The 24,736-nt window shown below is 52.8% G+C and overlaps 1 long non-coding RNA gene across 1 annotated transcript in view; it reads right to left on the bottom strand.

Moving 5' to 3' along the window:
- Positions 1-18,683, bottom strand: part of LOC119965932 — a 64,265-nt gene extending 45,582 nt beyond the window's left edge. The window contains exon 1 of the long non-coding RNA XR_005460636.1: positions 18,623-18,683. This is a non-coding gene — a long non-coding RNA (uncharacterized LOC119965932). The remainder of the gene's footprint in view (positions 1-18,622) is intronic.
- Positions 18,684-24,736: the final 6,053 nt, after the last annotated feature.

Genomic DNA, 24,736 nt, shown 5'->3' with positions numbered 1-24,736 from the left:
TTGGGACCCACTGGGCGTAGTAAGAAAAGAACCCCAGGCATCGTTTGAGGGCCTTGGAGCAGTTGGGAAGGGGGAGTTCCACGAGGGGGCGCATGTGGTTGGGATCGGGACCCAGAACTCCGTTCTGGACCACATAGCCGAGGATGGCTAAGCGGTTCGTGCTGAACACGCACTTCTCCTTGTTGAAGGTTAGGTTGAGGAGAGTGGCGGTGTGGAGAAATTTGGCAAGGTTGGTGTCATGGTCCTGCTGATCGTGGCCGTAGATGGTGACATTGTCCAGGTACGGGAAAGTGGCCTGAAGTCCGTACCAGTCAACCATTCGGTCCATTTCCAGTTGGAAGACCAAGACCACGTTGGTGACGCCAAAGGGAACCCTAAGAAAGCGGTAAAGGCGGTCATCTGCCTCGAAGGCAGTGTATGGGTGGTCTGCCTTACGGATGGGGAGCTGATGGTAGGCGGATTTCAGGTCCACAGTTGAGAAGACCCGGTACTGTGCAATCTAATTGACCATATCAGATATGCATGGGAGGGGGTACGCGTTGAGCTGCGTGTACCGATTGATGGTCTGACTGTAGTCCACGACCATCCTGTGTTTCTCCCCAGTTTTCACAACTCCCACTTGGGCTCTCCAGGGGCTGTTGCTGGCCTCGATGATGCCTTCCCGAAGCAGTCGCTGGACTTCGGACCTAATGAAGGTCCTGTCCTGGGTGCTGTACCATCTGCTCCTGGTGGCAACGGGTTTGCAATCTGGGGTTAAGTTTGCAAATAGGGAAGGTGGGTCGACCTTTAGGGTCGCGAGGCTGCACACAGTAAGGGGTGGTAGGGGCCCGCTGAATTTCAGTGTTAGGCTCTGGAAATTGCACTGGAAGTCCAGGCCGAGTAGCAGGGCAGCGCAGAGATTGGGGAGGACGTCGAGGCGAAAGCCACTGAACTCCACGCCCTGGACAGTGAGAGTGGCGATGCAGTACCCCCGGATCGCCACGGAGTGGGACCCAGAGGCCAGGGAGATTCTCTGGTTAGCGGGGTGTACCACAAGGGAGCAGCGCCTTACCATATCGGGGTGAATGAAGCTCTCGGTGCTCCGGGAGTCCAGCAGACAGGAGATCTCGTGTCCATTGATCTTCACTTTGGTTGAAGCAGTTGACAGGTTGTGTGGGCGGGACTGGTCAATCGTGACCGAGGGGAGACGCGGCTGGTCGTCGGTGGCATGGGTCCTGGTAAGATGGCGGCGCCCACGGGCCGCACGTGTCGTGGGGGAAACAAGATAGCAGCGTCTGATGATCCTGGGGAGAACAAGATGTGGCGCCCACTGGCCACACATGGTGGGGGTCGAACAAGATGGTAGTGCCCACGGGCCGCATATGGTCCGAGGAGGGGAAGATGGCGGCGCCCACTGGCTGCACGTGGGGGGAGCCGGAACAATAGCGGCAACTGAGCGGGCCTGGCACACCGCAGCAAAGTGTCCCTTCTTGCTACAGGCCTTGCAAAGGGTACTCCGGGCCAGGCAGCGCTGTCAGGGGTGTTTGGACTGCCCACAGAAGTAACGTTTGGGTCCCCTGGGGTTGGTTGGCTGCTGCGCGGCACAGGCGTGGAGTTGGCTGAGGGCGGTCGCTGATGGGGTCCACGATGGGGCGGCCGTCTGCGGAGTCCACGGCGCGCAGGAGGGGTGGGCCGTGCGGTCTGGGACGTAGGCCTGGATGTTGCGCAAAGCGACCATAAGCGAGAGCGCTAGCTTTTTGGTTTCCGCGAGGTCGAGCGTGGCCCCTTCTAAGAGGTGCTGGTGAATGTAATCGGACCCTTTACCCGTAACAAAGCGTCTCGCATGAGCAAGTTCGAGTGTTCCGTGGCCGTGACGACCTGACAGTCACAGTCTCTAACTAGGGGAATCAGGGCACGCCAGAAATCTTCCACTGACTCACCAGGAAGCTGACCACGAGTGGAGAGGAGGTGCCTGGCGTAGAGTGTGTTAGTCCGCTGAGCGTAGTTTTCCTTCAGTAGCGCCATGGCGTCTGTGTAGGTCGTGCGTCCTGGATAAGTGGAAAACATTGGAACTCAGCCGCGTGTAAAGGATCTGGATCTTCTGTGCTTCTGGAATTGGGTCTGGCGCAGACCCAATGTACGCTTCGAAACAGGCTAGCCAACATTCAAAGTCCTTTTTGGCATTGTCTGATTGCGGATGCAGCTGCAGGCGATCCGGCTTGATGCGGAGGTCCATCTTCTGAAAACTTAGTGGAATAAATTGATGCATGATTAATTACACAAAGACGAGAGTTGGATGCAAGCCTCCTCGTACTCAACTTCATCTTATCCAATGTTGTATACTGTCATATGTGGGGCGGCAGGGTGGCACAATGGTTAGCACTGCTGCCTCACAGCGCCAGGGACCCAGGTGCCTGTCCGTGTGGAGTTTGCATGTTCTCCATGTTTCTGCATGGGTTTCCTCCAGGTGCTCCAGTTTCGTCCCACAGTCCAAAGGTGTGCTGGTTAGATGGATTGGTCCCTAAGTGTCCAGGGATATGCAGGTTAGGTAGGGTTAAGGGGTAAGGTTGGGGGAGTGGATCTATGTAGGGTGCTCTTTTGGAGTGTCAGTGCAGAGACGATGGGCCGAATGGCATACTTCGGCACTGAAGGGATTCTCTGATTCTCAGATTGTCATATGATCTGTAAAAATCCATCAAGAGCTAGGAGCTAATTGTTCTGTTTTAAGTGCTCCAGGGGACACATTTCATGCCAGAGTAGAGTCATGTGTTGTGTGACAGCACCAGCTCAAACCGGCCCTTCTATTACACAAGGCAGCACGGCAAATATTAACCAGAAAGAGCTCCTGTCTACACAAGCCTAAAGTCTAATTGTTACCAACATCTGAGATCCAAAAGGCAACGAGAATACACAGCACCTTGTCAGCAATGTTTATTCAATTCCTTTCTTCCTTATGTATTAAACTAGCTTCCCCATGAGTACATTCAACACCACTGAGAGCATTCTTTTCGCACTGTGCTTGAATCTCAGCCTGAACTACATGCTCAAGTCTTTGGAATAGTGCTTGAACCCATGGCCTTCTGACTCAGCAGTACGAGTGCCATCACCCACTGAGCCATGGGTGACCACCACCTTGCTTTGCACCATCCAGCCCTGTGAACTTATCACCAAGTAGAGTAGCCAGATCGTTGGAACACCTTCACCACCACTTAGTTTCCTACTAAGTCTCACATCATGAAATGAAAATGGCTTATTGTCACGAGTAGGCTACAATGAAGTTACTGTGAAAAGCCCCTAGTCGCCACATTCCAGCGCCTGTCCGGGGAGGCTGGTACGGGTCCTGACTTGAGCAATTTTTAAATGCTGGATCAAGGTCCTGGAGATTCCTACCTCACACTATTGTGAGGGTGCTTCCATTCTCTACATTTCATACCCTGGAGTATCTCCAACTGTTTAGTTCATCACAAGAGGTAAAGGCAATTCCTGCTGTGCCACCTTGGAACCAGGGTTGAGAAAAACAAGTCGCAGCTCACTTAACAGCTATCAGAGAAAGATAATTAACTATTTATTTGCCCCAGAGGTTACAAGGCTTGAACATCGTTGCGGATTTAAGGAATTTCCCTCCTGACCCCATTGTGGAAAGACCACCAGCACCGTGGCGACAGATTTACATGGATAAGTCCCACTACCGCTTTCTCACAAACTACAGATAGTGATTCGCCAACTCACCCGCAATCTAAAAAAATTTTTTTTCCGTAAAAGTCTCTCTAAATAGATTTGAATGTACAAATAACAGCTGACATTAATGTAGGAAGGAAGTACCAGAGGTTGATTTGAAAAGTTCCGAGATGCGCTGTCTTGGGCTTCATTTAGACTTTGAACATTATTCAAATTCAGAAGTTGACGTTTGAAGTGACCACCTTGGGAACGACTCCAGGGCCATCATAGTGCTCCTATTTAGCACGGCTGCATTCGCGAGCTGCCACTGGAATTGATCTTTCCGATTGGGTTTATCTATAGCTGAATTCAAATCAGGAGCTTAGGCTGGCAGCTGGGTGATATTACCCGTTACCAGATGCAGTAATTGGGGAACATGAGACACCATCTTTCTCAGACTCTGGCAGTATTTTTACATGTTTCTATGAGGCTGTGCCAATGTCTTTTAACAGCCCTGCTGCTCCAGCTGTTCCCATGGTCCAACTGTTCCTCTGGTTGTTTTCCATTTAAATACTGTATTTACCATGCCAGCGACGAATGTTAAATTATATTGCGCTTTTAGCTATCATTTTTGTAGACCAAGGGCCTGATTCTCCGATTACGGGAGTGTCCACACTGTCGTGAACGCCATTGTGAAACGGGCTCGGGCACTAGCGATTCTGGCCCCCATAGGGGGCCAGCACGATGCTGGAGCGGTTCACGGCGCTCCAGCCTCACTTCCTGGTGAGCACTGGGGGCGACGCCAACCCGTGTATGCGCAGTGGCGACACGCCAACCCGCGCATGCGCGGTGGCTTCACGGAAAGCGCCAGCCCCGACGCAACATAGCGTTGAGGTTCTGGGGCCGAACGCGCAGCAAAGTAGGCCCAGGGGGGGAAGAGGCCGGCCCACCAATAGGTGGGCCCCGATCGTGGGCCAAACCCCATCGGAGGCCCCCCCTGCCCCCCCCCCCCCCCCCCCCCCCCGAGGACGGAGCCACCCTCTCCCCCCACAGGCCGTCTCCCCGACCCTTCGTGCAGACATCCTGCCGGCAGCGACCAGATGTGGACGGCGCCGGTGGGACTATGCTTTTTCTGCGTGGCTGCTCGGCCCATCCGGGCCAGAGAATCGGCAGCCCGACCGCGTACAGCGGCCCGCGACCGGTGCCGCGCCAAACGCCCCAGCGCAAATGGCGGCGATTCTCCGCACCTCGGAGAATCACGCATCGGCGTCGGGGTGGCGTGGCGCGGTTGCGGCGATTCTCCGGCCCGGCGCAGGGCTGGCAGAATTGCGCCCAGAGTCTTTAGCAGTAAAATAACCTTAATTAATCTTTCATGTCGCAATGATTGCACACAAAGTCAGCTGGAGTTTCTCAATCAGCTTTTGCGTTCTTGACTTTTTAGAACGTGACACCTACCTTTCAACAGTCTACTTTTCTGGGGGGGAAACAGTTTCATGTGGCACTGAACAAGGCACGATGCTTTCTCTTCCTCTTTGTTGGTGATTATCATTGAACCTGGCAGGGTTGCCCTTCAATTGGCAGCATTCCTGCCTCTGAAATTGTGGTCAGGATTCTCCGGCCTCCTAGCCGCGGGTTTCTCGGCAGCGGGAGGCGGCACACCATTGGTTCTCAGCGGGATTCGCTGTTCCCGTTGCTGTCAATGGGAATTCTCATTGAAGCCACACCATGCCGCCAGGAAACCCATGTGTGGGGGTGCGCTGCCCAAAGGACCAGAGAATCCCGTCACCAGCAAACGGCCAGCAAATTCTGGCCTGTGGGTTCAAGCCCCACTCCAGATTCTTCAGCCCACAACCAAGCCTGAAGCCCCCTGTAGGACTGAGGCGGCGCTGCACTGTCCCAATGTACCATCCTCCAAACTCTCACCGGCATGTTCGATGGTGGAGGTCATGCCGGTGTGAATTTACAGCGGAATATTCCACGGCCGCCCGCCATGGCTGGCGTGAACCCTAATTTTCATCCCGGTAATTGATGAAAACAGGCCGGCGTGAAACATGTTTGGAACAACGTGGCGCGCAGATGAACGATGCCTGGGCCTGTCTCAGAGTTCAGAGTGGAGGCCGCCAGCAATTCGGGACCTGGAACACCACAGCAGTGGGTGGGGGAGCATCTACAGGTGGTCCTTCCAGATTCGGTGTCCTGGAGGAGGCCCATTTTCCAGCCTCAGAATGTTCCTGAAGATCCCTCTTCTTTCTCGGGGGTGGGGGGGATCCATCTTCTGGTCTCAGAGTGCTCCCAGAGCTCCATCTTCATTTTCAGGACGTCCATCTTCTTTCTTCATGAGTGGGTCAGTGATGTTGGCTGCCTTTTCATTGTGGTGCCCGGTCACGATGGCGGACTGGGCGCCATCCAGGCCTGACCCACCACGGAACACAGCATGAAACATCCAGGTGCATAATTAATGAGATTTGGTGTGTTCTCCCGCCAGTCTCCACGGTGGGAAACATTCCACATTCCTGCTCCTGCCACAGCACGTAGCCTCACAATGGGAAAATTCCATCCACCATCTCAGAATTTGACCTGATCTCCATTAAACATATCGGGGTGGAATTCTCCGTTCGCGAGACTAAGTGCTGACGCTGGGACTGAATGGCGAGTGCTCTATGGTCCCGATGGTGGTGTCGGACCGGGAGCAATTCAGGACATGCTAATGGGCCAGCATTTGGGCCACATATGACCAGAGCAATCCCAGCGGACGGAGGCTTCGGATTCTCCGGGGTGGGGATTTGCACTGGAGAGCCTGACAAGCTGCAGCTGCGTATACGCACTCCTTTCCCCACACAGTCTCATTCCATCCGAGAAGATGCCAATCTGGACAGCAGCCCCAGATTTGCAGATGCAGTGCCATGGAGGAGAGGCAGGACACCCTGATCCCTGGCGTGGAAGAGGGCTTCCACCCGCCGATGTCAACCGGGTTTGGGCTCAGGTGGCAGTGGCCACGAGCGCTGCAAGAACCGGGCAGCAGTGTCGAAAGAAGCTGCACAACCTCCTCAGGGCACCCAGCAGGAGTCACCAGCTCCGTGCCCCTGGCACCAACCCCGTCCCATGCGGCCCCCACCAGGTGGACCAGTAGGCAGTGTTGGGTTAGGGTGGGCAACCCCACTGATCAGATATGGTGAGTCACCAGCTCCATGCCCCTGGCACCACCCCCTCCCACACACTCCCACCACACAGCCCCCAGCGCCACCCTCACCGAGGGCGACCGCACCCAACCCGCCGGTATGCCCCCTCGCACCCCACCCTGCACCACATGCCAAAGGCCATACCGCCCACCATTGCCGGGTGCCCCGCACACTTAGGCCACAGCTGCCGATCCCCTGCGCTGCCCATGTCCGAGTGTCTCGCACTGTGCATTATCGATCCTCCCAGGAAAAGGCAGCTCGCAACCACAGGGTGTGGTAGAAGGCCGGAGTGGGCCCACCAGACCAGCGGCCCCTCACCCTCACGGAGCAGAAGGCGTTGGACCTGGTCGGCGGGGTGGTTGAGCGGGAAGTCACGGAGGTGGAGGTTGGGATAAGACAACAAAGTGAGCCCTCAATGCTTTGCTAATGTCCCTGGGACTGTCTTAGCACATGGGACTGTCTTAGCACATGGGGCTGTCTTAGCACACTGGGCTAAATCGCTGGCTTTTAAAGCAGACCAAGGCAGCATGGGTTTGATTCCCGTACCAGCCTCCCTGAACAGGCAGCGGAATGTGGCGACTAGGGGCTCTTCACAGTAACTTCATTGAAGCCTACTCGTGACAATAAGCGATTTTCATTTCATTTAATTTTCATGTGAGTCAGCCCTCCCCTCAGCCCACCCCCACCCGCGATCTAACCATGCGTCTCATCTTGTGTCATGCAGGGTCACCACTAGACGTTGAGGAACCGGCTGGTGTCTCCCACCCCCAGCCATGGCCCCGTGACCCACCGGCCGGTGAGATTGTACTGTCTAGGGTCCCAGGCCCCCCCGCCACAACCCTGCGACACCCCGGAGCACATGTCTGGGGCCGACACCGACTTCCTGTCACGACTGTCACCATCAAAACCCCCACCTCGGCTGGGCATTTTTGTGAAGGGGCTCCTGGGGCACTATGTGGTGCACACCACACACATGCTGCAGTACATCGGGTGGAGGTCGGAACCCCCGAGGGGGCAGACAGTCGGAGGGCAGTCCCAACCCCAGAGACTAGCTGCCATCCAGACAGTTCGAGCACTTCTGGAAAAGGTGATGCCATCGATGTTGGAGTTGCAGGCACAGAGCCAAGGACTACATGAGGGGGTGCCATAAATCATCCAACTTCAGCTGGTGCATTTAAAGGTGTCCAACCACTGGCAGGAGCAGGAAGCGGTGCCAACCATGCGTGCCACCTAGACCAACACCGCACGGGTGACGACCGCAATGGAGACCATGGGTGCAAAGATTTTGGCCATGGGTCAGATTGTCTGAGGCCTGGGGCACAGTGTGCGGGCAGTGGCTGAGGCCCAGGACAGGGCAAGCATGTGGCAAGCAGCCATATACCAGGGCCACATGGACATTGCTGCGGTGCTCCAGACTATGGCCATGGCTGTGGCCGTCCAGAGTATTGGCCTGGTGCTGGCTGACCTGAGCCAGACACAGAGGGAGCTGGCGCGATCCCTGAGTGACATGGAACAGTCCCTGAGCTCCATGGCTGCAAGCATGGATATCCTGGTGAGCGGGCCTCCAGCACTGGCAACGCCAAGTGATGGTGGTGCAGCCGGAGCTCACTCCGGCCGTGCCCCCATCCCAAGGAGTAGCCCGGGGGCCAGCGGGCATCCCGAGGGAGAAAGAGGTGATAAGGCCCATGCTGGTGACTCCCGCAGGGGAGGTGGCGGATCACCGCAGCACTTCTGAATCCCCCCCCCAACTGTCCCTTGCGCATCCAATGGCCAGCGGGCAGAACAGGCTGGCACCACATCCCTGTGAGACCCAGAAGGCTGAAGCACCCATTCATGCCTGGTCACCCCAGAAGATGGCTGCCAGAGGGGTTCCGGGTCACAGGGCTGGGTATGGAGCAGGCTGCCTCCATTTCAGATGTACCCCCTGGGGGACCACCGAGAAGGAGGGTTAGGGCAGGTCAGGTTAGAAAGTTAGACACCAGTTAAGTTGGCACGGGTGCAGCGCACAGGATAGCGTTAGGGACCAGGGCACAGTTAATGTACATAGCGCTGTCACAAATAAACACCTCTTTACTGAAGATCTAAACTGCCTGTCTGCCTCAGCGCTCTATCCGCAGGGGAGGCGAGGGATGTGCTGGGTGTAGAGGGTGTGCCGGTTGTGTGTAGTCACGGGTATGTCGGGGGTGGGGGGGAGGCAGTGTTGTGTGGGAGGCCGGTCATGTGGGGTGCATGCGTTCTGGGACGGCGCGGTCAGTAATCACCGGGCAGTGTGGGGGGGGGTACCCCCAGTAGCCTCCTTCAGAGGTGACAAAGGCCGGGGTCAGCGATATGGGGGCTCCGTGTGGTAGGGCCAACCGGTTCATGGTCGGTCACCTGAACATTGAAGGGTATCGATCAGACCATCTCAAGTGCATGTCCAATTCCCATTTGGAACTACTACTGAACCTGCTTCCATCTCTCTCTCTCAGGCAGTGCGGCCAAATCACAGCAACTCGCTGTGTAAAACACTCATCTTCCCCCTGGTTCTTCCACCAATTATTTGAAGTTTGTGTCCTCTGATTGCCGACTCTCCTGCCAGCGGAGGTAGCTCCACTCTATCTACTCTATCCAAACCTATCAGAATTTTCACCACCTCTATTAAATCATCTGTGACACAGGATGACATCCTCCCTGTTTCCCTTCTTGCTGCATCCATCTCAATTCGGTTCCCCTCTTTGATTTGACCTCTGAGCTGCTCTGGTTCATGCGAGTGAATTATATTCTTGATGCAGTGTGCTGTGCTGTTGCAATCAGTTTGAAGATATATGATGCATGTCATTTTAATTTGGTGTGCTCGCTGGTCCTTCTAATTGTATGGATCAAGAGATGGTCATTTGATCGAAGCATGCTTAATCGGGAGAAGTTGCTTCAATAGAGCGAGAAGATTAAATGCCCTCATACTAAAGGCACCTGGTGACAGCTTATCAATGACAGAAATGTTGTAATAGACATTGTAAAAAATCAATATACTTCTGCCAGTATGAAGGTCCGGCTGTTTCAGTTGTGACTCAGCACTCTCACCTCCATCTTCGGAGGCTGCGGACTCCTGTTCCACTTGCGTATGCAGTCTGAGACTTGTGGGCAGTCCTCATGGACTGTTACACTGTTGGGAGACACTTTGGGATAAAACACATGCCACTCTTCCTTCTGGCATCCAAGACTATTAGCCAAGTACTGGAAAATGGGATTAGAATAGATGGGTGGTTGTTTTTGACCGGAGCAGATGCAATGGGCCGAAAAAAAGGGCCTTTTCTGTGCTGTCGGACTCTATGACTCTGTGGGTTCCAAACACATCGGTGTGCACCTTCAGAAACAATGCAAGCCTACGCATACTCCCCAGATATACGGAAAAGACAATCAAAAGTTCTTTGGTGGAGAAGGGAAGATAAATATCTGATACCTCCGCGATATAGGCTGCACGTTACAAATGGGATCGATGACTCCTCTGTTCAGTCCCTGATCCCAAAAGAGAACAAATACACTCTTGTACCTGGATGAAATAGGCATGTTGCAGATAAAACAGTATTTCATTAACATGCCATTCCTGACATCATAACTGGAACTGTGGGCACGATCCAACGGCCACGCTGCGCCCGGAAAGCAGCTCGTTGTGGTGCAGTGTGGCCCTGTAAAGCTGGGAGACCCCCATTCCCGGGATCTACCCGACTCTCCACGCCTCGCGAGATGCAACGCAATCTCACACAGCGTGGCGATAACGTTTTGGCAAATCAGCATATTAGAGCTGGGCAGGAAGCCTCACTCTCATGTGCAGATTCCAGAGGTACCTGAGGCTTTGGGATCCAACCCCTTTGCCTCAGAGACCTGGGGTGAACACCGATTAGCACTGGTTCCCGCAAATGGGGAGCAGATGGAATGGCATTCATGGGGACCTCTCAGGGGATCGGAGGCCCCCAGCTGCGTGTCCTTTATGCAGGGTTGTGCCCTGGCACTTCTGCCACTTAGGTACCCTGGCAATACCAGCCTGGCACCTTGGCAGTGCCACCAGGGTGCCAGGTTGGCACTAACAAGATGCTAAGCTGACATTCAAAGCTGGGCTGTGTGTGGCCTAGGCCGCACTTTCCCCCCTTCAGATCTCTTATTCAACGCAAGTCGCAAGTCACTTGTGTTTCTCGGCACTGCGAGCAGCGGGAAACTCACGGCTAAACGCCCTTTTGGGGACTTTGTTCCCTTTTGGGTTGCTGGTATGTCATTTACACCTTTTCATCGATGAAACCCGCCATCAGCTGACAATACAGAAGGTGTGGACGGGCTACAAAAGAGCCTCTTGGACAAACAAGAGAGACTTTGCATCATGGCCACAATCTTCCTGCCCAACTACAATGTCATTAAACATAAGACTGCAGAGCACAAAGTGGGCACGGCCTTTTTCAATATTAAATTTCACTTGTAAATATCTTACATTAAATCTGTTTGTCATCATTATTTGTTGGGATCACCTTAGTCAGAGGGTTAAATGTACTGGCATGTCTCATGTTTGATACACAGTGATGCCTACAGGGGAGTTAGGGACATTTTTGTGGAAGAAACAATTGTTATGATCCTAGTCTAGATCTCCAGGCCTTTTTTTCTCCTCATTTTCAATATTTTTATATCTGGTAAAACAGCAAAAAAAATCTTTTTTTAACGTACCTGGTAATTTTTTTCCAGAGTTGCACACAGCAGTGCCGCGGAGATTGATCTTCAATTCCAGAAGACACCAGGCCAATCCTGGAGGGTTGGAAATCTTATGATTTGTCCACACGTGAGTCTGATTGGCAGAGAATTCAATTGAACATCCATTTAAGCCATGTTAGAGGTCCATCATTGAGGTAAGTATTTGGCAGGGAGAAGGGTTGCTTTGTTGCAGCCTCAGATCCCATAGAATTGACTAGTCATGGAACAAGAGTGAGGGTTTATCCCAGATTGGCTCAGGGTAGATCCTAGGTTTCTGGTGGGGTATGTGAAATATCGATGACGGTCCCCTTTTGTATGGAAGAGGTGATGCTGAGAGGAACACAGACTGCTGAAGAACCAATTTCATCTTTCCCCCACCATACCACCCCCTCCATCACAAGGGATACAGGATCAGATCCCACTAGAATGCCAGCAATAGGAAACATTACAGTACATTTACAGAAATATAATTACTTAAATAAAACAAACACAGCTTTGCCAATAATGCAGTAACATCTGACCAACCACCAGGTTACAGGGAAAATGGTGACCATTCTGTGCTGGTTAACATAGAACATAGAACATAGAACAGTACAGCACAGAACAGGTCCTTCAGCCCTCAATGTTGTGACGAGCCATGATCACCCTACTCAAACCCACGTATCCACCCTATACCCGTAACCCAACAACCCCCCCATAACCTTACTTTTATTAGGACACTACGGGCAATTTAGCATGGCCAATCCACCTAACCCGCACATCTTTGGACTGTGGGAGGAAACCGGAGCACCCGGAGGAAACCCACGCACACAGGGGGAGGACGTGAAGACTCCACACAGACAGTGACCCAGCCGGGAATCGAACCTGGGACCCTGGAGTTGTGAAGCATTTATGCTAACCACCATGATACCCTGAGGCCCTTATAAAGGGGGACGTATAATTCTGGTGACAATTTAAAAATGTGTCCATCAGCATTTCGGTGTGCTAATCGAAACCGGTTTTGACAGTTCCTTTCAGGTTTAACAATTTATTCACCCTCAGCAAAATGTGATGGTTGATTTTAATGGTTAGTGACTCGGCGCAGAACCGATCATGTCCCATTTCAAATTTTCTAAGAACTCAGTGAAGGGAAGCCCGTTGGCCTACATGTGTCAAGTCTTGCTGCATGAAGCTCTGCCTCGGAAAGTGCTAATTCATTAGATCTATCTCAAAAATTGCTGATTATTTATCATGGGGCGTTTTACATGTTGCTTCCAATATGCTCCAGCTTAATAATAGGGAAGCTTTCACAGTATTAGTAAGGTCTCAAACAGGGCAGGTTTCAATTTTACAGGTGCCCACTGAGTTGCACCAAAAATCTCGAAGGCCGAAAAATGGAACTCTCTCCTTCTGTTTGCTGAAGGAATGGTAAATAATCTGGGCCAGTATTCATCGTTTGGGAGAGTGTTGCTGTCAGGAATGAATGGGGTGTGCTTCTCATTCCCATTGGGGGCGCTATTTGAGAAGCGAGTCAGGATGTGCTAATAGGCCAGCACACTGTGCCACTGAATCTGGAGCAATTCCATTCCCTCTGGTGGCTGATTCGCTGAGGTCGGGATTGGCACTGCAGAGCCTGACAAACTGGAGCTGCTTAGAAGTTCTCCACTCCCCGCACACTCTCATTCCAGCCAAGAAGATGGCACAAAGGAGTCCTGCCCGGAGGTTCACTGAGATTGAACTTGACAGAATGCTGGATGCGGTGGAAGGGAGGAGAGACACCCACTCCCCAGGGTGGGAAGGAGACTCAACGCCATTGTTGTTTACAAGGCCTGGGTCATTGCTGCCAGCCTCACCAGAGGACTGGGAGCTAGTGCTGAAAGAAGATGAACGATCTCCTTAGAGCGGCTTGGGTGAGTCACCACCTCTGTTTCCCTGGCATCACTCCTATCCCTCACTCCTCACATCACCCCTCCCCTGGAGGCCAATCAAAACTCACTGCCTGCGTATCCCTTATATCCCCCCTCCACCAAACCCCAACACATGTATTGCTCTCATTGGCCAGGGGCCTTGCACATACATGACACCAGCTACAAACAACCCGTAGAACTTGCCTCCGTGCGTCTCACCATGTCCTTTATGCAAGGCGGCCCATAATTGCCGGGAACGACTGAAAACCAGCGGGGATTGCCAGACCTCAGAGTCTAAACCCCTGCAGAAAAGAGGGCGATGGAGCTTGCTGGCGAGGCAGGTGAGAGGGCTGTCACAGAGGCGGAGGTCAGCATGCGACAACCCAGTGAGCTCCCAATGCAAAGCTGATGTCCCAATAGCAGGTGAGCCACCCCTCTCCCACTGACCACTCCCTCCAAAGATCTCACCATGACTTTTGTCTTTGTCTTTCAGTATCCTGTAGCCTGGGAGACTTCGCCCCCAGCCACATCCTCAGCAGACGCTGGAGCACCACTTCTGATGCGCAATTCACAAGTACTGCAGCACCTCACGTGGAGGCAGGGACTCATAAGGGAGGACTGCCCAATCCTAGGAAACAGCTATAGTCCGCACAGGTGTAGCACTTCTGGAAAGTGTGTTCCAATCACTGGTAGAGATGCAGACGCAGAGTCAGGATTTACATGAGGGGGTGTCAGCAACGCTCTAGCACCTATTAATGCAGCTGGAGGAGTCCAACCACCTTCAGCTGCAGGAGATCATGCTGAAAATGCGTGCTTTCCAGGCCAACATTGAATGGGGGGCTTACGCAGTTGAAGCCTTGGGGAAATATAGCCGGGCCATGGGTCAAGACATCCAAGGCTTGGAGCAATCTGTGCGTTTGAAAGTCAATGCTCAGGACAGGGGAGCCCAGCCGCAATCAGCCTTGTACCAGGCCCTCATGGACATTACTGCGGTACTCCAGAGCTTGGCCCAGTCACAAACGATTGTGACTGAGGGCATCGAGAGCATTGGCCGGCACTGACTGACCTCAGCCAGCCATAGGGAGACATGTCACAGTCACAGAAGGGCATATCAGAGATAGTGAAGGACATGACCGAAGCAGTGAGAGACATGCCTCACTTGCTAAGGGACCTGTTCCAGTCTCAGTGCTCCATGGTTGAGGGTGTCAAGCCTATGGCTCAGACGAGAGCTGGCAGAGCCAGTTGATGGTGGAGCCTCCGGATCTCATTCTGACCTCACCTCCATCCCATGGTGTAGCCCAGGAGCCATCAAGCACCCCGAGGGAGGAGGAACTGAAGGGGCCCATGTCGGTGCCTCCCACAGAGGAGATGCTGGAGCACCTCAGCCCTTCTGAAACCCCCAACCTTACACTGGTGCATCTGATGGGGAATGGGCAGGGCAGGGTGGCACTTTGTCACCTGTGACACCTGAAAGTCGGCCGTGCATATGCCAGGTCAGGGTCTCCCAAGGACACCTGCTATAGGCCTCTCAGGTATGAGGGCATACAATGCAGCAGGCCGCTTCCACGTTTGATGTGCTCTTTGGGGTAACACATAGAAGGAGACGGAGGCCACATAAAATTAGAAAGTTAGATACCAGTTAAGTTGGCATGGGTGTAGCACAGTGTTAGGGGTCAGGGCACAACAATGTATATAGTCGCCAGTCAAAGCTTTTTCACCAACATTCGGCATGGGGTGGCACAGTGGTTAGCACTGCTACCTCACAGCGCCAGGAACCCTTGTTCAATTCTGGCCTTGGGTCACTGCCGATGTGGAGTTTGCACATTCTCCCTGTGTCTGCGTCGCTTTCCTTCGGGTGCTCTGGTTTCCTCCCACAGTCCAAAGATGTGTGGGTTACGTGGATTGGCCATGCTAAATTGCCCATTAGTGCCTAAAGATGTGCAGGTCTGGTGGATTGGCATGCGAAATTGCAGGTCCGGTAATGGGGTTACAGGGATAGAGGGGAGTGGGCAAGGGTAGAGTACTCATTTGGTGCAGACTCGATGGGCTGAATGGTCTCTTTTTGCACTGAAGGGATTCTATGATTCTATGGGCGGGATTCTCCAACCCCCTGCCGGGTTGGAAAATCGCCGGGGGGTCGGCGTGAATCCCGCCCCGCCACTCCAACGCCGGCTGCTGAATTCTCCGGCGCCGGTCTTTGGGCGGGGTCGAGGATCACGCCGCGCCGGTCAGGGGCCGTTGGTAGCGGCCCCCTGGCAATTCTCCGGGTCCCAATGGGTCAAGCGGCCGCCAGTTTTCGGCCAGTCTTGCCGACGTGAATTAGACATGGTCTATACCGGCGGGACCTGGCTTGGAGGGCGGCTAGCGGAGCCCTCGGGGGGGGGGCACGGGTGGATCCTGCCCGGGGGGGCCCCCAGGGTGGCCTGGCCCGCTCCGCCATGGTCGGCGCAGAGAAGAAACCCCCTGCGCATGCACAGGAAACATGCCAGCGGTTCTGCGCATGCGCCGGAACACGCTGGCGGTCCTGCGCATGCGTCAACCCGCGCCTGCCGGCGGAGGCCCTTCGGCGCTGCTTGGCGGAACACACACATAACACACCCATCTTTGGACTGTGGGGGGAAACCAGAGCACCCGGAGGAAACCCACACAGCAACGTCCGGGCGGCCCGATGCTGGAGTGGTTCACGCCGGTATGGGCCGCCCCGCCGATTCCAGGAGAATCCCGGCCTATAATTCTGACCTGTCTCAATCCTGTCCGGAGGGTTTTAGGGAGAGCTAGGGCTGGATGTAGAAGGTGTGCCAGCTGGGTGTATGGAAGAGTGGGGGTTTTGAGGTGGGGTTGGAGGATGGTGTGGGACAGAGCCCCTAGGCCACTTGAACATCCCCCCCTGGGGTCACCCTCAGAATGAGGTGACAGGGAGCGGGGCCAGAGGTGTAAAGGCACCTTGTATGACAGTGAGTGACCCGTCATCGCTCACCATCTACAAAATGTTTCCCCAACCTCCCGCAAAGGATATATGGGTCCATGAAATGGATTGGCCAGCACACAGTCAGGGAACACTCAGCTGGACAGTGGAATGCGGTGCTATCGGCAGGAGTCAGACTTTGGCAAATGTTGAGGAGAACTAGACCTCATCTCACAGCGAGTCATCATCATTCTCAGTCCCGTGGACAAGACTCACTGATGCTGCCAGCCCAGGGCCAACACCCTTCGGTGATGCTGGCAGGATCCTCTGAGGGGGAAGGGACAGCTGATATGGTGAGGTGGAGTGAAGGGAGGAGGGGCCGGGATGGTGTAGTGAAGGGAGGAGGGGCAGGAAAGGTGGAGTGAAGGGAGGAGGGACAGGGGAGATGTTGTGAGGGGGAGGAGGGACAGGGAGTGGAGTGGCTCTGGGGAAGGGGGTACCATTTGTCAGAGTCGGTGGGGTTCGGAATGGAGAGATGTGACAGGGCGGCAGAGCTGCCGGTGGCCAGATCTCCTAATTGGCAAATCAGGAGGTGATTTTGGTGTCCTGTGTTTATCAGCTCTGGAGGACACGTGGGAGGCCTGACATGCCAGCCTGGGCTCTACACCCTGTTCTTCCTGGACATCCTCCTCGTCAGATGAGGCCTGGCATTCTTCTTTCAACTACAGCAGCGCAATGTTATGCAGGAGGCAGCAGACCAGCATGAGGTCCGAGACCCTCCTGTGGCTAGATTGGAGAGCGCCACTGGAGAGGTCCAGGCATCAGAAGCGCATCTTGGAGGATGCCGATGCACCGCTCAATGACGTTTCTGGTAGCTACATGGGCGTCATTATAACGGATCCATTAGCTACAAGCCATTTATAGCTTTCTAGTCGTGGTCTGTAATTGTCAGCTTCTACAAACCATCTCATCTGCATCTTTGATTCACTCATCTCCCTTCACGGTTGAGTGGCCTAAATGATGAAACCCCAATGTTTACAAACATTGGCCACATCAAAGAGGGATAAGTGCATTCCAAGCACTAAGTGCATTCCAATCACTCAAGCACGTAATTGCACTTCACCTACCTCTCTTTGGCAAGGGTCACCTGTGGGGGATCCCTCTATTACAGGGGTCCCAGTGCAGAGATCCCCCTATTACAGGGGTCCCAGTGGGGAGATCCCCCTATTACAAGGGTTGCTGGGGGAGTGTCCCTATTACAGGTGTCCCTGAGGGGTTCTCCCTATTACCGGGATCCCACGGAGGTCTCCTTATTACAGGGTTCCCTGGGGTCTCCCCATCACAAGGGTTCCTGAGAGGGAACCATTTGGTCAGGGGTTCTCTGGGGGGGGGTCTCCGGCGATCCATCCTGATTCCAATGCGCGATTCTCTGTCCCATCAAGGAACGCCATCCAGGAGTCCCGGGACAGAGAATCCCACCCCAAATCTATGAGCCCCACTGTTCCCTGCCAAAGCTATTCATAGGACCAGGAGTAGGCCATTCAGCCCCTTGAGTATGATGTGCCATTCAATTCACAATCAGAGGGAGGTTTCAGCAGCGTGACGGGGAGAGGAATACAGCAAGGAGAACTTCACAACTAGGAATGACGGAAGAAAAAGAATTGAAAATATTCACCGGGCCCAGGGGTGGAGGAGGATCCGTGGGGCCTCTGCCTTGGGCTGTTGTTTGACGACCGGCTCTAATTAGCTGATACCCTTCCCACATGCCAGAAAGTCATCTCACTATCAGCAAAATGCCAACGGCCTGGCAGGCAGCCTGTCCGCTTCTGGTCTTGTTACCCAGAGGGCGTGACCACATTACTGTATTCTACTGGTCCCCTGCCTCCTGGCGCACCCCCTGGGAGCTGATCAAATTCCAACATTTCTATCCCACACCACACCTGTCTGCCAGCTGTATGAGAAAAGATATATACATGCTGCTCATCATCGTACCTTGCAGTACACATGGAGGACGTTGGACCAATTATACCGACACTGGCACTTTGGAAGAGGTGGCCAATTAGTTCCTGTCCCCTGCTCATTATGATGGAGAAGCTGAAGGTATAAGGAACCAGTTGACCTGAGGGTAGAGTTTCTAGAATGCAATTTGGGTCGGAAATATCACTGAATGATATATTCATTCTGTAGCCTGCGCTCAATGTTAATTCAGAATGGAGCCTTGCGAAATTACCCTCTTATTGCATTACATAAGAGGACCACAGATCACTTGTCTTTAAACTTAAAAATACAAGGATATTCATTACCTTGAGTGCGGCACAGTTGCGCAGTGGTTAGCACTGCTGCCTCACGGCGCCGAGAACCTGGGTTCGAATCCCCGTCCTGGGTCACTGTCCGTGTGGAGTCTGCACATTCTTCCCGTGTCTGTGTGGGTCTCACCACACAACCCAAAAATGTGCAGGATAGGAGGATTGGCCACGCTAAATTGCCCCTTAATTGGAACAAAAAAAGGAATTGGGTACTTGAAATTTTTTTTTTAATAATGACCTTGGACAATTCTCAATAATACCAATTTTGCAATTTTCTAATATATTTAAAGGACATATAATGAGCTAACAACTCCAAAGTGCATTTTCAACTCTAAAACAAAAGGTAGTATGTTTAGTTACTGTGACAAATGCAAGTCTGGGGTGGGTTTAAACCACCACGCTGTGCCCGGCAAGGAAGCTGGGCAGCACGGGTGAATCTTGAGAGAGGCTCGAATCGGGCTACGCGCCAGGCAGCAAGTAGATTGCAAGTCACCCGACCCGCGGAGTCCAGTGCAATCTGGATCACACCCTCACTGGGTTTGATCCAGATAATGATAAATATGGCAACACCACATTCACCCGGCGCCTGGAAGTCACCGGCTGCACCGGCAAGGCCTTAACCAAGCCCCAATTAGTACTGGTCTCCACAAGCCGAGTCCAATTGTGATGGCCACCTGGGAGTCTCAGAGGCCTTTGGAGCCCCCCGGATGGTCAGAGACAGGACAGGGCAGTGCAATACCCTGGCACCTCCCCTGGCACCTGGGCACTCTGGCCGTGCTAACTGGTTACCCTGGCAGTGTCAATCTGGTACTGCCAGGAAGCCCGATTGACACTGCCAGGGTGCCGTTGTACTTTCAGGGTATAAGGCTGGCTGTGCCATGATGCTCGAGTGCCAGTTTGGCACTGCCAAAGGTGAGGACCTGAGGGGACCATGCCCATGAAAGGGGGGTGAGGGGTGTATGAAGGGTGGGGGGTGAATGGGGTATGAAGAAGCCTCAAATGTTGAAGGGGTGTGAATGGGTGGGGTGTCCTGAAAGGGGGGACCCGAATGGGTGGGTGGGGGGCCTGAAAAGTAGGGTGCCCTCAATGACCCCCATAGTGGGGAGCAGGCTATCTTGGGAGGGTGGAAAGTGATCTGTGGGTGATGGCATTGCCCATGAGTGGGGGATGTGGGTGATCCTCAAGCTGACTCAGAGATAAGGGGCTGGCTTCTCCAAAAATGGGGCTATGTCCCCACGCCGACGTAAAAACGCTGGCGTTTCACACCAGACTTTCCAAATAAAACTTTACAGCTATTTTCCTACCTGCAGGGGGCTGGTAGGGGCCCCGGAGTGCCTCTCGCAGCTTCCGCTGCGCGAACGTGCCCCCGCATCTCCGGTTGCGAGTCCACGCATGCGCACGGCAGCGGCCTAGCTGAACGCAATGACGGACTCAGCCGGCGGACCTGGACCAACAAAGAAGGGCCCAACGATCTGCCCCACACCGCTCGATCTATCCCGCCCGATCGCCGCACCGGCCACCCATCAGGCCCCCCCCCCGGTATTTGAGACCCCGGTCCCCCACCGGGGCAGCCGCGGGTTGAGTCCGCAACCGCCACGCGTGCGTCCCGACCGGCCAAACATGTTTAGAACCATGGCATCGGGAATTCGGCCGGTCGGGACTGGAGCATCTCGGGGGGGGCCTCTGGCAATGGCCCCCCAGCAAAGCCGCGTAATTCGCACGTGAGCGATTCCCTGGGGACCGGAGAATCGGGGGAGTGGCCCAATCCTCTCGTAAAAGTGAATTCTCCTCCCCTGCGCCAAACGCGATTTTGGGGCAGGGCTGCGGATAATCCAGCCCCAGGGCACCATTTCAAAATGGCGCCTCGATCTCTGAGGAGCGCCTCTCTCCGGTGAGTTTCAGCTCTTCACTGTTGAAATAATTTCCAATTGTGGGCAGGACCAGGGAGAAACTAACTAACCAAAACATAACTATGGGCGCGATCTACCAGCCACATCCCGCCGGAACCAGGGATGCGACACCTCTCCCGGGATTCCCGACTGCCATTACGGCCACAATGGGAGGGATCCAGTCTTCTATGGCTAAGCGAGTTTACGAACCCATTTAGCTATGCTCGTGCTGGATCGAAAAGCCACCTGGCAGCTATCAGACCTGTCAGGTATCGGACCTATTGGTATCTGTGGGGTCTCCCAGGAACTATGGGTCCCCCAGGTGGTCAGCCTCCGGACCGATTGGCACCCTGATACTGCTGGTGCCATCCAGGCACCTTGGCACTGTCAGGGTGCCAGTCTGGCAGTACCACCCAGGTGACAGTCTGACAGTGCCAAGGTGGCATTTTGCCCACATTGACGATTGGGCCAGTGGTGCTCTGCCTGTGTGAAATGGGGTGTGGGGTGCACAATGATCCCCTTATAGGTGAGTTGGGGGGTCCAGGGGTTGCGCGGGGGGTCGAATGCTCCTTAGTGCAGGAAATGATGCTGAGTGCGGCCTTGGGGGTGCGTTCCCTGCCAGGCACTAAAGAGACCAGCGTGCTGTTCGATAGCGAGGTCATTCCTGATGGTACTAGCGCTGGGAACAGCCCTGCGAATCCCGCACAGAACGGACTCTGGGTGGAAGTTTTTGGCAGCACCTTCTTGGAAAACGGAAATTCACGCCCGAGGTCAACAGACTTTTACATGGTCCCATACTTGCCGATCTTGCGGCGGGCGCTGCCGAAAAATCCCGCCCTCTATTTTTTTGTCAGATCGCGCTCTAACACCGGTGTGGATCTCACCCAAAAAAGCCGACAGGAAACACACCCCACCAACTCAACCAAATTGCCACTTAGAAATGTTCTGGGTGAATCGCGTCTATGGATTGCAATGTAACTACTTGGAGCCGCTCTGATTCTAGGGTGCTGTCTGCTGGGCATGTTACAGATTGTGGTGCCTCTTCCGATTCTGGGCTGTTGCCTTTGAAAAGCAGCCAGATAAACTGACTAGTCGAGATGTGGAGACGGGCAGCATGGTGGTGCAGTGGTTAGCACTGCTGCCTCATGGCACTGAGGACCGGGGTTCGATCCCGGCCCCAGGTCACTGTCCCTGTGGAGTTTACACATTGTCCCCGTGTCTGCGTGGGTCTCACCCCCACAACCCCAAATAAAATGTGCAGGGTAGGTGGATTAGCCATGCTAAATTACCCCTTCATTGAAAAAAAATAATTGGATACTCTAAATTTATTGAAAAAAAAAGAGATGTGGAGATGGGTAAATCTGAGGTTTGCACACATAACTTTAGAGATCAGCTAACCCAAGTGAGGTGAGATAGGCGGCCTATTATAGCAAAGCAGCATTTAACTGAGAGCATCCTCTAGGAGCCCGAGTAAAATTGAAGTTAGTGGGAATGAGGGGAAAACCTCTCTGATGACTGGAGTCATATCAAGCACAAAGGAAAACAGTTGTGGTTATTGGAGGTCAATTATATAATAATAATAATAATAATCTTTATTAGGGTCACAAGTAGGTTTACATTAACACTGCAATGAAGTTACTGTGAAAAGCCCCGAGTCGACACATTCCGGCGCCTGTTCGGGTACACTGAGGGAGAATTCAGAACGTCCAAATTACCTAACGGCACGTCTTTCGGGATTGTGGGAGGAAACCGGAACACCCGGAGGAAACCCACCCAGACACCAGGAGGACGTGCAGACTCCGCACAGACAGTGGCCTTATTCAGGAATAGAACCTGGAACCCTGGTGCTGAGAAGCAACAGTGCTAACCACTGTGCTGCCATGCCGCCCACTGAGCCCCAAGACATTGCTGCAGGAGTTCTTCAGGGTAATGCCCTAGGCCCAACCATTTCAATTGCTTCCCTCCATCATCAAGTCAGAATTCGGGATGTTTGCTGATGATTGCACAGTGTTTTAGTAGCATTTGTAAATGCTCAAATAATAAAGCAGCCGTGTCCATATGCAGCGAGATCTGGAAACATTCGAGCTTGGGCTGATAAATGGCAAATAACATTTGCGCCACACAAGTTCAGGCAATACCCATCTCCAGCAAGAGACAATTCAACCATATCAACATGACATTCAATGACATTAACATTGGTGAATCCCTACCAAATTACCATTGACCAAAAACTGAACTGGACCAGTTCATATAAATACTGTGGCTTTAGAGCAGATCAGAGGCTCTGAATACTGCAGCGAGTAACCCACCACCCCACCAACCCCGTTACCCAAAGCCTGTCCACAATTTACAAAGAGCAACTCAGGAGTATGTTGGAATGCTCCATATTTGCCTAGGTGAGTGCAGCTGATCAATATTCAAGAGGCTTGACACCATCTGAAACAAAGCAGCCCGCTTGATCAGCATCCCCGTCGCCATGTTAAAAATCCGCTCCATCCACAATGGCTGCAGTGTGTGCCATCCATAAGATGCACTGCTGTAAACTTACTAAACGTCCTTTGTTGGCACCTTGCAAACCTGTAACTTGTACCGCTAGAAGGACAAGGGTAGAAGAAGTGCGCAGGCAGCACCATCTACAAGTTTCTTTCAAGTCACACATCAAACTATCTTGGAAATAGATCACCAATACTGCACTATTGCTGGGTTAAAATCCTGAATCCCTTCCTAACAGCATTGTGGATGTGTCTAGACATCGAGGGCTTCAGCTTTTCAAGCAGTTGGATCAATTCACCTTCAAACATAGAACATAGAACATAGTGCAGAAGGAGGCCATTCGGCCCATCGAGTCTGCACCGACCCACTTAAGTCCTCACTCCCACCCTATATCCGTAACCCAATAATCCCTCCTAACCTTTTTGGTCACAAAGGGCAATTTACCATGGCCAATCCACCTAACCTGCACGTCTTTGGACTGTGGGAGGAAACCGGTGCGCCCGGAGGAAACCCAAGCAGACACGGGGAGAACGTGCAGACTCCGCACAGACAGTGACCCAGCGGGGAATCGAACCTGGACTCTGGCGCTGTGAAGCCACAGTGCTATCCACTTGAGCTACCGTGCTGCCCAAATTTTTTTTATTGAATTTAAATTCAGTGGTGGGTTTGGAACTCAGATCCCCAGAGCATTACTGTGTTATTAGTCCAGTGACAATACCGCTACATCGCCACTGCCACCTTCTCAAGGGCAATTAGGGGTGAGCAATAAATGTGGTGCAAATTGAAAAGAGCAAACTTTCTTTCAGGGACATTAATTGTGAGCGTAGAATCTCCAATTAAATAGATTGCAGATTGTGCTTGATGGTTTGAAATGACTCATTTTGTTCCATGTTATAAAAATATACATTGACATTATACTTCTCATGTGCTGGGGAAGGTCCATATGATTCACAGCGAAAGGAGCCCTTTTGAAATGTTATATTGTATGGAAAGAAAGCAGACTATTTAACCAAATCAAAGTCCATAAACCAAAATCGAGCAAATGGCTGAGATACTCTCTTTTACTAAGCTGGTTGAGGAATACATTTTGGCCAGGACACCAATAGAATTCTCCTGTCCCTCTTTAATAGTTCAACATTCCTTCCATACTGTGCTGTGGTGTTAGATTGGATTACATGCTCCAGAGTAGGGCTATGATCCCATCTCCTGACCCTGATGTGAGAGGGTGACCGTCGAGCAGAGGCTGACACCAAACAATTGTGGATACTTCACAGACTTTCCAAGGCAGGGTAATTTAACAATGAGCTGTGGCAAGCATTTGAATAACTATTTTGATAAACTGGGGCCTCAGTTAGCCTTTTGTACATAGAGTATAACACAATTAACATTTGGGAGTACAGAACTTGAGTATTGCTGAAAAAGAGACATGCTGTCAAAGTTTTTTATCTTGCACTCATCAGGTCATTTCACAAGAAATTATCAACAGAAAGGGAACAACAATGGATACTGTATGAGGAGGAAATGCTGATTGATTGGCAAGTGGGATATAATTGGTGAAGGCATTGCCATGGAGAAAGCAGCATGGAACAGTTAACTGCCCAGCTATAATTTGAACAAGACAAAAAGCTTAGATAGCATGTCTCTTCTTTCAGCAATACTATTAGATTTGTATCAGTATATTATATTAGGTCATTTGTAATTTAATTAGGAAGGGAAATAACATGTTAGC

The sequence above is a fragment of the Scyliorhinus canicula genome, chromosome 5, assembly GCF_902713615.1.
Source record: "Scyliorhinus canicula chromosome 5, sScyCan1.1, whole genome shotgun sequence".
Classification (NCBI taxonomy): domain Eukaryota; kingdom Metazoa; phylum Chordata; class Chondrichthyes; order Carcharhiniformes; family Scyliorhinidae; genus Scyliorhinus; species Scyliorhinus canicula.
The sequence above is the reverse complement of the archived record's forward strand: the minus strand, read 5'-3'. Positions and strand labels throughout refer to the sequence as shown.